This window comes from Heterodontus francisci, chromosome 1 (assembly GCF_036365525.1).
Source record: "Heterodontus francisci isolate sHetFra1 chromosome 1, sHetFra1.hap1, whole genome shotgun sequence".
Classification (NCBI taxonomy): Eukaryota; Metazoa; Chordata; class Chondrichthyes; order Heterodontiformes; family Heterodontidae; genus Heterodontus; species Heterodontus francisci.
The window spans coordinates 18,275,942-18,290,678 of NC_090371.1; positions in this window are offsets into that span (position 1 = coordinate 18,275,942).

The following is a 14,737-nucleotide window of genomic DNA, read 5'->3' on the forward strand; positions in this document are numbered from 1 at the left end:
TCTGCCCATTCTGCTAGCCTATCAATGTCCTGTTGCAGTTGGTTCATATCATCCTCACTGTTTGCCAATCCACCAAGTTAGGTATCAACAAATTTTGAAATTCTACTCTGTATTCCAAGATCCAAGTCATTTAAATATAGCAGAAAAAAGCAGTGGTCCCAGCACTGACCCTTGAGGAACATCATTGTTTACCATCCTCCAGTCTGAAAAACAACCATTTACCATGACCCGCTGTTTGCTGCCCTTAGCCAATTTTTAAAATCCAATTAGACACTGACCCTCCTATTCCATGAGCCCCAATTTTGTTAACCGGCCTTTTGTGTGTTACTTTATCAAACGCTTTCTTAAAATCCATATTCATGCTGGCGTTTGTGCTCCACTCGAGCCTCCTCCCACCCTTCCTCATCTAATACTATCAGCATAACGTTTCCCCTCATATACTTACCTAGTCTCCACTTAAAGTATTTATACCTATTCACGTCAATCACTCCCTTTTGCAGGGGTCCATATTCTCACCACTCTCTCAGCCATGGCTCAGTTGGTAACACTTTTGCCCCCGAGTCAGAAGGTTTTAGGTTGAAATTGCAGACCAGGACTTGAGAACAAAAGTTTAGGCTGATAGTCCAATGCAGTACTGAAGGAGTGCAGCACTGTTAGAGTTACCGTCTTTCAGATGAGATGTTAAACAGAGGCCTTGTCTGCCCTCTCAGGTGGATGTAAAAGATTTCTAGCACTGTTTTGAAGAACAGCATGCGAGCTCTCTTTGGTGTCCTGCCCAATATTTATCTCTCAAGCACTAAAACAGATTATCTGGTCTTTTTTTACTTCGTTCTTGGGATGTCAGCATCGCTGGCGTGGACAGCATTCACCAAGATGCCTATTTGCCATGGTGGTGATGAGCTGCCTTCTTGAACTGGTGGTGTAGGTACAGCGACAGTGCTGTCAGGGAGGGAGTTCCAGGATTTTGAGCCAGCGACAGTGAAGGAACGGCGATATAGTTCCAAGTCAGGATGGTGGGTGACTTGGAGGGGAACTTGCAGGTGGTGGTATAGGTATGGAAGATGCTGTCAAAGAAACCTTGATGAGTTGCTGCGGTGCATCTTGCAGATGGCACGCACTGCTACCATTGTGCATGGGTGATGGAGGTGGGCAGGACACCAATCAAGCAGGCTGCTTTGCCTTGGATGGTGTTGAGCTTTTTTTTAAAATTTATTTTTTATTTAGAGATACAGCACTGAAACAGGCCCTTCGGCCCACCGAGTCTGTGCCGACCATCAACCGCCCATTTATACTAATCCCATATTCCTACCACATCCCCACCTGTCCCTATATTCTCCTACCACCTACCTACACTAGGGGCAATTTATAATAGCCAATTTACCCATCAACCTGCAAGTCTTTGGGTGGTGGGAGGAAACCGGAGCACCCGGCGAAAACCCACGCAGACACAGGGCGAACTTGCAAACTCCACACTGGCAGTACCCAGAATTGAACCCGGGTCTCTGGAGCTGTGAGGCTGCGGTGCTAACCACTGCGCCACTTCTTGACTGTTATTGGAGCCACACTCCAGGCAAGTGGAGAGCATTCCATCGCTCTCCTGACTTGTGCCTTGTAAATGGTGGACAGGCTTTGGGAGTTAGGAGGCGAGTTATTCACCACTGAATTCCCAGTCTGTGGCCTGCTGTTGTAGCCACATTACTTATATGGCTGGTCCAGTTAAGTTTTTGGTCAATGGTAACCCCTAGGATATTATTTGTAGGAGTTTGCAGAGTGCAAATTGACAGCCGTGTTTGTTAGATTAAGACAGCGACTACATAGAACATAGAACAGTACAGCACAGTACAGGCCCTTCGGCCCACGATGTTGTGCCGAACCTTTATCCTACTCTAAGATCAAACTAACTACCTACCCTTCATTCTACTATCATCCATGTACCTATCCAAGAGTCGCTTAAATGTCCCTAATGTATCTGCTTCTACTACCACCGCTGGCAGTGCATTCCACGCACCCACCACTCTCTGTGTAAAGAACCTACCTCTGACATCTCCCCGAAACCTTTCTCCAATCACCTTAAAATTATGCCCCCTGGTGATAGCCCTTTCCGCCCTGGGAAAAAGTCTCTGGCTATCCACTCTATCTATGCCTCTCATCATCTTGTACTCCTCTATCAAGTCACCTCTCATCCTTCTTCGCTCCAACGTGAAAAGCCCTAGCTCCCTCAACCTTTCTTCATAAGACATGCCCTCCAGTCCAGGCAGCATTCTGGTAAATCACCTCTGCACCCTCTCTAAAGCTTCCACATCCTTCCTATAATGAGGCGACCAGAACTGAACACAATATTCCAAGTGTGGTCGAACCAGGGCTTCATAGAGCTGCAGCATAACCTCGCGGCTCTTAAACTCAATCCCCCTGTTAATGAAAGCCAACACGCCACACGCCCTCTTAACAACCCTATCAACTTGGGTGGCAACTTTGAGCGATCTATGGACATGGACCCCAAGATCCCTCTGTTCCTCCACACAACCAAGAATCTGGTCTTTAAGCCTGTATTCTGCATTCAAATTCGACCTTCCAAAATGAATCACTTCACACTTTTCCAGGTTGAACTCCATCTGCCACTTCTCAGCCCAGCTCTGCATCCTGTCGATGTCCCGTTGCAACCTACAACAGCCTTCCACACTATCCACAACTCCAGCAATCTTCGTGTCATCGGCAAAATTGCTAACCCAGCCTTCCACTTCGTCATCCAAGTCATTTATAAAAATCACAAAGAGCAGAGGTCCCAGAACAGATCCCTGCGGAACACTACTGGTCACCGAGCTCCAGGCTGAATACTTTCCATCTACTACCACCCTCTGTCTTCTATTGGCCAACCAATTTTGTATCCAGACAGCCAACTTCCCCTGTATCCCATGCCTCCTTACTTTCTGAATGAGCCTACCATGGGGAACCTTATCAAACGCCTTGCTAAAATCCATATACACCACATCCACTGCTCTTCCTTCATCAATGTGTTTTGTTACATCTTCAAAGAATTCAATAAGGCTTGTGAGGCATGACCTGCCCCTCACAAAGCCATGCTGACTGTCTCTAATCAAACCATGCTTTTCCAAATAATCATAAATCCTGTCTCAGAATCCTCTCTAATAATTTGCCCACCACCGACGTAAGACTGACTGGTCTATAATTCCCAGGGTTATCCCTATTCCCTTTCTCGAACAAGGGAATAACATTTGCCACCCTCCAATCATCTGGTACTACTCCTGTCGACAGTGAGGACGCAAAGATCATCGCCAAAGGCACGGCAATCTCTTCCCTTGCTTCCCTGAATATCCTTGGGTATATCCCGTCTGGCCCCAGGGACTTATCTGTCCTCATGTCTTTCAAAATTTCCAGCACATCCTCCCTCTTAACATCAACCTGTTCAAGCATATCAGCCTGTTTCACGCTGTCCTCACAAACGACCAGGTCCCTCTCACTAGTGAATACTGAAGCAAAGTATTCATTTAGGACCTTCCCTACTGTAACTCAATGGGCAAGATTTTAATTCACTCAAAACCCATTTACCTAGAGTTAAAATCAAGCCCAGTACACTTCAACAGAATTTCATTTGTGGTAAAGTGCTTTAGGAAACTGGAAGGTCATAAAAGGCGCTATATAAATGTCCATCTTTCTTTTTAAATATTTGGTACCTGAGCCATCCAGGCCTGCAGTTCTTCAGGGTACTACTGAAGACTGACCAGCCAGCTGGTACACCAATGGACTTGGAGGTCTGGATCTGTGGATAGGTTAGAATATTTCCATATTTAGCTCTCAATAACCCTGCAAGCCAATGGTCTAAAGAATAGATTAGTCCTGGTTGGACAGGCAGTGAAAGCTTACTAGTGCTCTGTGGTAGTAGATTTAACTTGTTGTATATCAGCAGTTGCCCAGCACACACTCCGGGATCCACAGGCCTTGGCTCCACTAATCTACACCAAACTCTCTGATTCAGGAGCACCTCCCCTCCTTTAAGTCACACCTTTAAACCTACCTCTTGGACCAAGCTTTTGGTCACTCGTCCCAATATCTCCTTAGGGCTGTGTGTCAACTTGTGTCTGATAGCATTCCTGTGAAGCGCCTTGGTACATTTTACTATGTAAAGAGCACTATTTAAATGCACAGTCCTTTTGTACTGGAAGCAATTCCTTAATTGCCTGACAACCCGGTACACTGCACAGCAGATTTGGCAGTATGAAACTCGTTTCTCGATTAGCTGAGGGACACACACACAAGTTCATTGTCATGACCAAGTCTCTATTCAAAGCGACTAAGAAACACTCACTATCAGAGATTTCATTTACTAATGCACACCATCACGTGTGTCACTCAGCTGATTCAGGGCTTAGCTGAAGGTATGACTGCCAGTTTTGGAGCAATGGAAATTGGGGATGCATACGAGGTCAGAATTGGAGGAATGCAGAAATCTTGGAGAGTTGTAAGGGATGCGGAAGGTTCCAGAGATAGGGAGGGACGAAGCCATGGAGGAATTTCAACAGTAGGATGAGAATTTTGATTCGAGGAGTACTGGAAGAGGCTGTTTGACCCATTGCCTCTTTAGAAGTGCAACCAAAAAAAAAACTGCCTGACCTTCTCTCCATTGCTTTTTAAATATTCATCAGTTGTTTCCCTTAATATAAGCATCACTCTCTGCTTCAACCAATTGGGAACATCCAGAAAGGATCCAGCTGGGGATACCAGGACACATTATGAAAAAATTTTAAGTTATACAGTACAAAAGGTACCAGGCTGCAGTGCACTTTGCACCTTGTTCAATACAGTACAACAGTAGTTAGAGAGAAGTTTCACACCTGATCCACTGTTCTATTGCAACTTGATGAAGAATTCTAAACTTCATTCACTGGGAGACTTCTGGTTTTAAATATTACTAACTAATCCCCATCAAATTCAAATTAAAAACCCACACTGCTGAATTTAGGGAACAGTTTCTGAAAACCTTGAACTTTTTTTTTAATTTTTCATGAGCGGCCTGCTGACAATCCAGATAGATGGCGATCCTATGAAGGCTGGCTGTGATTGACATGAATTGGTCCCAAGGCCTCAGCAGAAGGGGGGAAAAAAAAGCTCAAAGCCCAATGCAAAATTGAGCCCAGGTCTTTAGCACAGAAAAAGGCCTCCAAGAAAAATATTTTGCAGTGGTTTCCAACATTGCACTGGTAATTCTAAAATAACACGCATTCTTTTCTGAATAATGCATTTTAGGGGATTTTTAAAAATTCATTCATGGGATGCGGGCATTAGTGGCAAGGCCAGTATTTATTCCCATCTTATGCTGTAAATGCACAGGTGAGTTTTAGCTAGCTGAGTTATATAAAGATGACAGTCAAAGCAAGTTCATTTTTCTGAGCAATTCAACTGGCCAGCGACTGTTAAGAACATAAGAAATAGGAACAGGAGTAGGCCACACCACCCCTCAAGCCTGCTCCACTTTTCAATAAGATCATGGCTGCTCTTGGCCTCATCTCCATTCTCCTGCCTGTTCTCCATGACCCTTGACCCCCCTATAGTCCATAAATCTGTCCACCAGGTCTAGAATATATTCAATGACAGCCTCCACAGCTCTCTGGGGTAGAGAATTCCAAAGACTGATGACCCTTTAAGAAGAAATTCCTCCTCATTTCTGTCTTAAATGGGAGAACCCTTATTTTTAAACTGTGCCCCTTATTTCTAAATATCTCCATGAGGGGAAACATCCTCTCAGCATCTACCCTGTCAAGCCCCCTCAGAATCTTATATGTTTCAATAATTCATTCTTGTAAACTCCAATGAGCTTAGGCCTAACCTGATCAACCTTTCCTCATAAGACAACCCCTTCATCCCAGGAATCAAACTAATGAACCTTCTCTCAACTGCATCCAAAGCAAGTATATCCCTCCTTAAAACTGTACACATAACTCTAGGCGTGGTCTCATCAACATCCTGTCCAGTTGTAGTAAGACTTCTCTACTTTGACACCCCACTCCCCTTGCAATAAAGGCCAACATTCCATTTGCCTTTCTAAATGATTTGGTGCACCTGCATACTAACTTTTTTTGCGTGCCATGTACAAGGATAGCCAGATCCCTCTGTACCGCAGAATTCTGTGGTCTCTCTCCATTTAAATAATATTTTGCTTTTCTGTTCTTTCTACCAAAGTCTGTTAATTTTGCAGTTCAGAATGTCGCTGCCTCCGGAGATTCCTTGGCATCAGGTGGCAGGACCGTATCTCCAACACAGAAGTCCTCGAGGCTGCCAACATCCCCAGCTTATACACCCTACTGAGCCAGCGGCGCTTGAGATGGCTTGGCCATGTGAGCCGCATGGAAGATGGCAGGATCCCCAAGGACACATTGTACAGCGAGCTCGTCACTGGTATCAGACCCACCGGCCGTCCATGGCTCCGCTTTAAAGACGTCTGCAAACGCGACATGAAGTCCTGTGACATTGATCACAAGTCGTGGGAGTCAGTTGCCAGCGATCGCCAGAGCAGGCGGGCAGCCATAAAGGCGGGGCTAAAGTGTGGCGAGTCGAAGAGACTTAGCAGTTGGCAGGAAAAAAGACAGAAGCGCAAGGGGAGAGCCAACTGCGAAACAGCCCTGACAACCAATTTTATCTGCAGCACCTGTGGAAGAGTCTGTCACTCTAGAATTGGCCTTTATAGCCACTCCAGGCGCTGCTCCACAAACCACTGACCACCTCCAGGCGCTTACCCATTGTCTCCTGAGACAGGAGACCAAAGAAGAAGAAGATTGTCAGCATTGAAGATGAGGGAGGGGGAACGAACAATTTCATTTCTGCTTCTTACTCATTGGCAATTAGCATGGGCGGCACAGTGGCGCTTTGGCGCCTCACAGCTCCAGGGACCCGGGTTCGATTCTGGGTACTGCCTGTGCAGAGTTTGCAAGTTCTCCCTGTGTCTGCGTGGGTTTCCTCCGGGTGCTCCGGTTTCCTCCCACATGCCAAAGACTTGCAGGTTGATAGGTTAATTGGCCATCATAAATTGCCCCTAGTATAGGTAGGTGGTAGGGAAATATATAGGGACAGGTGGGGATGTGATAGGAATACGGGATTAGTGTAGGATTAGTATAAATGGGTGGTTGATGGTCGGCACAGACTCGGTGGGCCGAAGGGCCTGTTTAAGTGCTGTATCTCTAAACTAAAGCAATTGGAGCAAGTTGCTTTTTAATTGCTCATATTTAGTTAACATATTGATTTGTCAGCTGTGGCTCAGTTGTTAACACTCACAACTAAATCAGAGATTTTGGGTTCAAGTCCCACTCCACTTCAGGTATAGGACTGAGTAAGTCCTGCACCATCAAAGGTGCCATCTTTCAGATGAGACGCTAAACCAAGGTGGACGTAAGAGATCCCATAGCACTATTTTGAAGAGAAGGCTTTGAAAAGGGTACATATTAACGAGCATGGTTCCAGAGATGAGAGATTACAGCTGGCCAAGAGGACATTTGACATAGATGTTTAAAATCATGAAGGTTTCAAACAGAGTAAATAACGAGAAACTATTTACAAAGGCTGAAGGGTTGATAAAGAGAGGGAGAGTTTTAAAGTAATTTGGCAAAAATAACCTGAGGTAAAATGAGAGAAAAAAAACATTTTTACACAATTGGATGATTTGGAATGCACTGCCTGACAGAGTGGTGGATACAAATGCTAACAACTCAAAACTGGGCATCCATGAAGCACTGTGGGCCAACAGCAGTATTTTTTCAACCAGAATTTGTAACCTCATGACTCGGTATTTCTCCCCACTCTACCATTACCATCAAGCCGAGGGACCAACCCTGGTTCAATAAAGAGCGCAGAAGGTCATGCCAAGAGCAGCACCAAGCATACCTAAAAATGAGGAGTCAGCCTGGTGAAGCTACAACACAGGACTACTTGCATGCCAAACAGCGGAAGCAGCATGTGATAGACAGGGCTAAGCGAACCTACAACCAACGGATCAGATATAAGCTCTGCAGTCCTGCCACATCCAGATGTGAATGGCGGTGGACAATTAAACAACTAACAGGAGGAGGAGGCTCCACAAATATCCTTATCCTCAAATATGGGGTGCCCAGCACATCGGTGCAAAAGACAAGGCTGAATCATTTGCATCTGTCTTCAGCCAGAAGTGCCAAGTGGATGATCCATCTCAGCCTCCTCTTGAGGTTCCTAGTGTCACAGATGTCAGTCTTCAGCCAATCTGGTTCACTCCACCTGATATCAAGAAAAGGCTGAAGGCACTGGATACTGCAAATTCGATGGGCCCTGACAACATTCTGAAGACTTGTGTTCCAGAACTAGCTGCGTCCTTAGCCAAGCTGTTCCAGTACAGCTACAACATCTACCCAGCAATGTGGAAAAGTGCCCAATTATGTCCTGTACACAAAAAGCAGGACAAATTCAACCCGGCCAATTACCGCCCTATCACACTACTCTCGTTCATCAGCAAAGTGATGGAAGGGGTTGTCGACAGTGCTATCAAGCAGCACTTGCTCGTCAATAACCTGCTCACTGACACTCAATTTGTGTTCCACCAGGGCCACTCAGCTCCTGACCTCATTACAGCCTTGGTCCAAACATATACAAAAGATCTGAACTCGAGGTGAGATGACAGTGACTGCCGTTGACATCAAGGCAGCACTTGACCGATTATGGCATCATGGAGCCCTAGAAAATATAGAGTCAATGGGAATCGGGAGGAAATGTCTCTGCTGGCTCGAGTCATACCGAGTACAAAGGAAGATGGTTGTGGTTGTTGCAGGTCAATCATCTCAGTCCCAGGACACACTGCAGGTGTTCCTCAGGGTAGTGTCCTAGGCCCAACCATCTTCAGCTGCTTCATCAATGACCTTCTCTCCACCATAAGATCAGAAGTGAGGATGTTCATTGATGATTGCACAATGTTTGGCATCATTCGCAACTCCTCAGGTAATGAAGCAGCCCGTGTCCAGACGCAGCAAGACCTCCAGGCTTGGGCTGATAAGTGGCAAGTAACATTCGCGCCACACAATGACAGGCAATGACCATCTCAAATAAGAGAAAATCTAACCATCTCCCCTTGATGTTCAATGGCATTACCATCGCTGAATCCCCACTATCAACAACCTGGGGGTTATCATTGACCAGAAACTGAACTGGACCAGCCACTAAACACTGTGGCTACAAGAGCAGGTCAGTGGCCGGATATTCTGCAGTAAGTAACTTACCTCTTGTCTCCCCAATGCCTGCCCACCATCTGTAGGTCATGAGGAGTGTGAAGAAGCAGTCTCCACTTACCTAGATGGGTGCAGTTTCAACAACACTCAAGAAGCTTGACAGCATCCAGGAGAAAGCAACCTGTTTGATTGGCACCCCATCCACAACCTTCAACATTCACTCCCTCCGCCACCGACGCACAGTGGCAGCAGCGTACAGCATCTACAAGATGCACTGCAGAAACTCACCAAGACTCCTTCAGCACCTTCCAAACCTGTGACCTCTACCACCTAGAAGGACAACAGCAGCAGATGCATGGGAACACCACCACCTGCAAATTCCCCACCAAGCCACACACCATCCTGACATGGAACGAGATTGCCATTCCATCACTGTTGCTGGGGCAAAATCCTGCAACTCCCTTCCTAACAGCGCTGTGGGTGTATCTACATCTCAAGGACTGCTGCGGTTCAAGAAGGCAGCTCACCACCACCTTCTCAAGGGCAATAAATACTGGCCTAGCCAGTGACACTCATATCCCATGAACAAACAAAAAAATATTCAAAGCAGCCTTCTAAAGGGAATTGGATAAATACCTGAAGGAAAAAAATTTGCAGGCATATGGGGAAAAATTGGGGGAGTGTGACTAACAGGATTGCTCTTCGAAATAGCTGGCACAGTCTCGATTGGGCAGAATAGCTCCTACCTGTGCTGTATTGTATGAGTGCTCCCTGATGTCACCATTCAAAAGTGATATTCCCTCCAAGCAACATCACCAAAAATGATCAGATCATTATCGCATTTGTCATGCTAGGCCCCCACCTGCCAAGAATGAGGCACATTAATTTTGTCACAAACATTCATTTTTAACTTCTGGTAGCGAGGAAAAGCCTTGTTAAACAGATCAGTTGGGGTTGGAAGAAAAATTTACATACGAACAGGCATTAAAGGTGAGGAAGCACATTCCAGGGCCTGCTAAGGAGGATGCAATCCACAAGGGCCAGGACTGGCTAGACCAGCTGGTCACATGACTACCTGTCTGTTCCAGGGTTTTCTTTTGAACTGGCCACAGGGAGCTGGAACACAGAAAGTCTGTTTGCTCCTGAACTGAGCAGATCTGTCCTGTCTGCTCCCATCTCTTTCTCACAAGCCTCTGAATCCACTGAAGACACATGAATCCCGAGAGAGAAAAGTCTCCTACAGAAAACAGGGTTTAAGAATACCGGGCCCCAACAAAAAGCAAGATCTACCTGCAATCAAGAACTCTACAGTTAGCTCGAAGAACCGTAACAAAAACCCTTCGGATATTGTCTCAAACATTTCCACTTTATTTTTCCTCTGCTCTTTTCTGTCTCTATTTGCATGTTTTTATCGCATATGCATGCTAGCATGGGCACCTCGTGTATCTGTAGGCGTCAATTGAATTAAACAAGTTTAATAAATTTTAACTTTTCTTCTTTAAACCTAAGAAAGCCTGTTTGTGCTGGTTTCTTTGCCTTATAATTGGTAAGCGGTGAACAAGGATTCACTAAGGGGGAGCTAAAAAAAGTGTGTTTAAAATTAAACCCTGTTACGGTAAGACCAGGTGAAGGTTGACAGGGACCCCTAGACACCTTTCCCATCAGCTCGTAACACATTCCTCTCTGTGGGATTTTGCCGTGCGCAAATTGGCTGCTGCGTTTCCTACGTTACAACAGTGACTAGACTTCGAAAGTACTCGATAGGCCATAAAGCACTTTGCGGCATCCTGAGGTAGTGAAAGACGCTCTCTAAATGCAAGGCTTTCATTCTTTAACAAGACACACAAAGTGCTTATTCCAGCCAATCTCTAATATTTGACTTAATGAGATGTGACACTAAGGCGTGACATTGCAGATGTGAACAGTGCCATTTTTTTTTTTATTTGTTCATGAGATGTGAGCATCGCTGGCAAGGCCAGCATTTGTTGCCCATTCCTAATTGTTCTTCAGAAGTTGCTGGTCAGCTGCCTTCTTGAACCGCTGCAGTCTATGTGGTGTAGGTATAGGGAATGCAGTGTCATAGTGGTAATGTCACTAGACTAGTAATCCAGAGCCCAGGTTAATGGTCAGGGGACATGGCAGATGGTGAAATTTAAATTCAATTAATAAATCTGGAATTAAAAGCTAGTCTAATGGTGACCATGAAACCACTGTCCATTGTTGTAAAAACATTGTTCACCTAATGTCCTTTAGGGAAGAAAATCCGTTGTCCTTACCTGGTCCAGACCCACAGCAATGTGGCTGACTCAAAAAAAAAAGCCCTCTGAAATGGCCTAGCAAGCCACTCAGTTCAAGGGACAATTAGGGATGGGCAATAAATGCTGGCCTAGCCAACGCTGCCCACAACCCACAAACGAATAAAAAAAAAACCCACAGTGCAGTTAGGAAGAGAGTTCCAGATTTTTGACCCAGCAACAGTGAAAGAACGGCAATATAGTCCCATGTCAGGATGGTGCGGGGCTTGGAGGGGAACTTACAGGCGTTGGTGTTTCCATGCCTCTGTTGCCCTTGTTCTTCTAGGTCAGGGGTTGGCAACCTCAATAACGAGTGCAGCCATTTTTAAAAAATGTAGTTAAAAATGCAATATCTTAAGTGGCGCAATGCTTTTGCTCAAATGTTAACATTCAACAACATCTTAAAGGCTTTTGCAAAAAAGTTAATTGAATACTCTCAAGCACAATGTTAATAAAAGTTTACCAAAAATGAAACAAGCCATTTTATTACTATCAAAATGGGTTCAATCGATCAAGGTTGGGAGCCGCACAAGTCCATAACGAGCCACACATGGCTCCGAAGCTGTATGTTGCAGACCCCTGTTCTTGGTAGTAGAGGTCGTGGGTTTGGAAGGTGCTGTCAAAGGAGACTTGATGAATTGCTGCAGTGCCTCTTGTACATGGTAGACACTGCTACCACAGTGCGCCAGTGGCACAGGGAGTGAATATTTAAGGTGGAGAATGGGGTGCCAATCAAGTGGCTGCTTTGTCCTAGATGGTATTGAGCCTGTTGGAGCTGCAGTCATTCGGGCATTTGGAGTGTATTCCATCACACTCCTGACTTGTGCATTGTAGATGGTGGACTGACTTTGCGGAGTCAGGAGCTGAGTTACTCATCATAGAATTCCCAGCCTCTGACCTGCTCTTTGCAGACACTGTACCTATATGGCTGGTCCAGTTAAATTTCTGGTGAATGGTAATCCCCAGGATGTTGACAGTGGGAGATTCAGCAATGGTAATGCTGTTCTCGGGAAGATGGTTGGAATCTCTCTTGTTGGAAATGGTCATTGCCTGGCACAAATGTTACCTGCAACTTATCAGCCCAAGTCTAAATGTTGCCCAGCTCTAAATGTTGTCCAAGTCTTGCTGCACGCAGGCACAGAGTGTTACAGTACCTGAGGAGTTGTGAGTGGTACTGAACATTGTGCCATCAGTGAACATCCACACTTCTGTCCTTTTGATGGAATAGAAGTCATTGATGAAGCAGCTGAAGATGGTTAGGCCTAGGGCATTACTCTGAGGAACTCCTGCAGCGATGTTCTGGGGCTGAGATGATTGGCCTCCAACAACCATAACGATCTTCCTTTGTGCTAGGTATGACTCCAACCAGTGGAGAGTTTCCCCGATTCCCATTTTCAATTTTGCTATGACTTTTTGATACCACACTCGGTTTTAGGCTGCCTTGATTTCTAGGGCAGTCATTCTCACCTCACCTCTGGAATTCAGCCCTTCAGTCCATGCTTGGGCCAAGGCTGTAGAGAGGTCTGAAGCTGAGTGGCTCTCGCAGAACACAAACTGAGCATTGGTGAGCAGGTTGTTGCTGATAGCACTGTCAAGGCACCTTCCCTCACTTTACTGATGATTGAGAGTACACTGATGGAGTGGTAATTGGCCAGGTTGAATTTGTCCTGCTGGGCAATTTTCCATATTGCCGGGTAGATGCCAGTGTTGTAGCTGTACTGGAACAGCTTAGCTAAGGGCACAGCTATTTCTGGAGCACAAGTCTTCAGTGCTATTGCTGGAATGTTGTCAACGCTCATAGCCTTTGCTGTATCCAATGCCTTCAGCTGTTTCTTGACATCACGTGGAGTAAATCAAATTGGCTGAAGACTGGCATCTGTGATGCGGGGACCTCAGGAGGAGGCTGAGATGGATCATCTACTCGGCCTTTCTGGATGAAGATGGTTGCAAATGTTTCAGCCTGGTCTTTTTCACTGACGTGCTGGGCTCCCCCATCTGTGAGGGTAGGGATGTTTGTGCAGCCTCCTCCTCCTATTGTTAGTTGTATAATTGTCCAACACCATTCATGACTGGATGTGGTAGGACTGCAGAGCTTTGATTTCATCTGTTGGGTTTTGGATTGCTTTGTTCTATCGTATGCCGCTTCTGCTGTTTAGCATGCATGTAGTCCTGTTGTAGCTGCACCATGTTGACACCTCATGTTTAGGTATGCGTGGTACTGCTCCTGACATGCCCTCCTGCTTGAACCAGGGCTGATCCTGTGACTTAATGGCAATAGTCTAATGAAGGATATGCTGGGCCATAAGGTTACAAATTATGGTTGAATTCTGCTGCTGCTGATGGCCCACAGCACCTCATGGATGCCCAGTTTTCAGCTGATAGATTTGTTTTGAATCTATCCCATTTAGCACTGTGGTAGTGCCATATAACACGATGGAGGGTATCCTCAATGTGAAGATGGGTCTTCATCTCCACAAGAACTGCGCGCTGCTCACTTGTACCAATACTGCCACGGACAAATGCATCTGTGACAGGTAGATTGGTGACAACGAGGTCAAGTAGGTTTTTCCCTCTCGTTGGTTCTCTCACCACTTTACACAGGACCAGTCTAGCAGTTATGTCCTTTAAGACTCGGCCAGCTGTGGCACTACTAAGTTACTCGGTGACGGGCATTGAAGTCCGCCACCCAGAGGACAGTCTGTGCTCTTGCTACCCTCAGTGCTTCTTCCAAGTGGTGTTCAAAATAGGTGGGAATCAGCAGGATGTTTCCTTGTCCATGTTCGACCTGATTCCATGAGACATCATGGGGTCTGGAGTCAATTTTGAGGACTTCCAAGGCCATTCCCTCCCGCCTGTATGCCACCGTGCCACTATCTCTGGTAGGTCTGACCTCATGGTTGGACTGGACATACCCAGGGATGGAGATGGAGGAGTTTGGGACATTGGCTGTAAGATACGATTTGATGAGTATGACTGTGACAGTTGTTGCTTGACTAGTCTGTGGTACAGCTCTACCAATTTCAGCACAAGTCCCCAGATACTAGTGAGGAGGACTTTGCAGGGTTGAATGGGTTGTGTACGCCTTGGTTGTTTCCCGTGCCTAGGTTGACGCTGAGTAGTTCATTCGATTTTATACTTATTTGACTTTTCTGTTGTGGTTTTATATAACTGGGAGGCTTGTTAGGCCATTTCCGAGATCTGTTAAGTGTCAGCCACGTTGCTATGGGCCTGGAGTCACATGTAGGC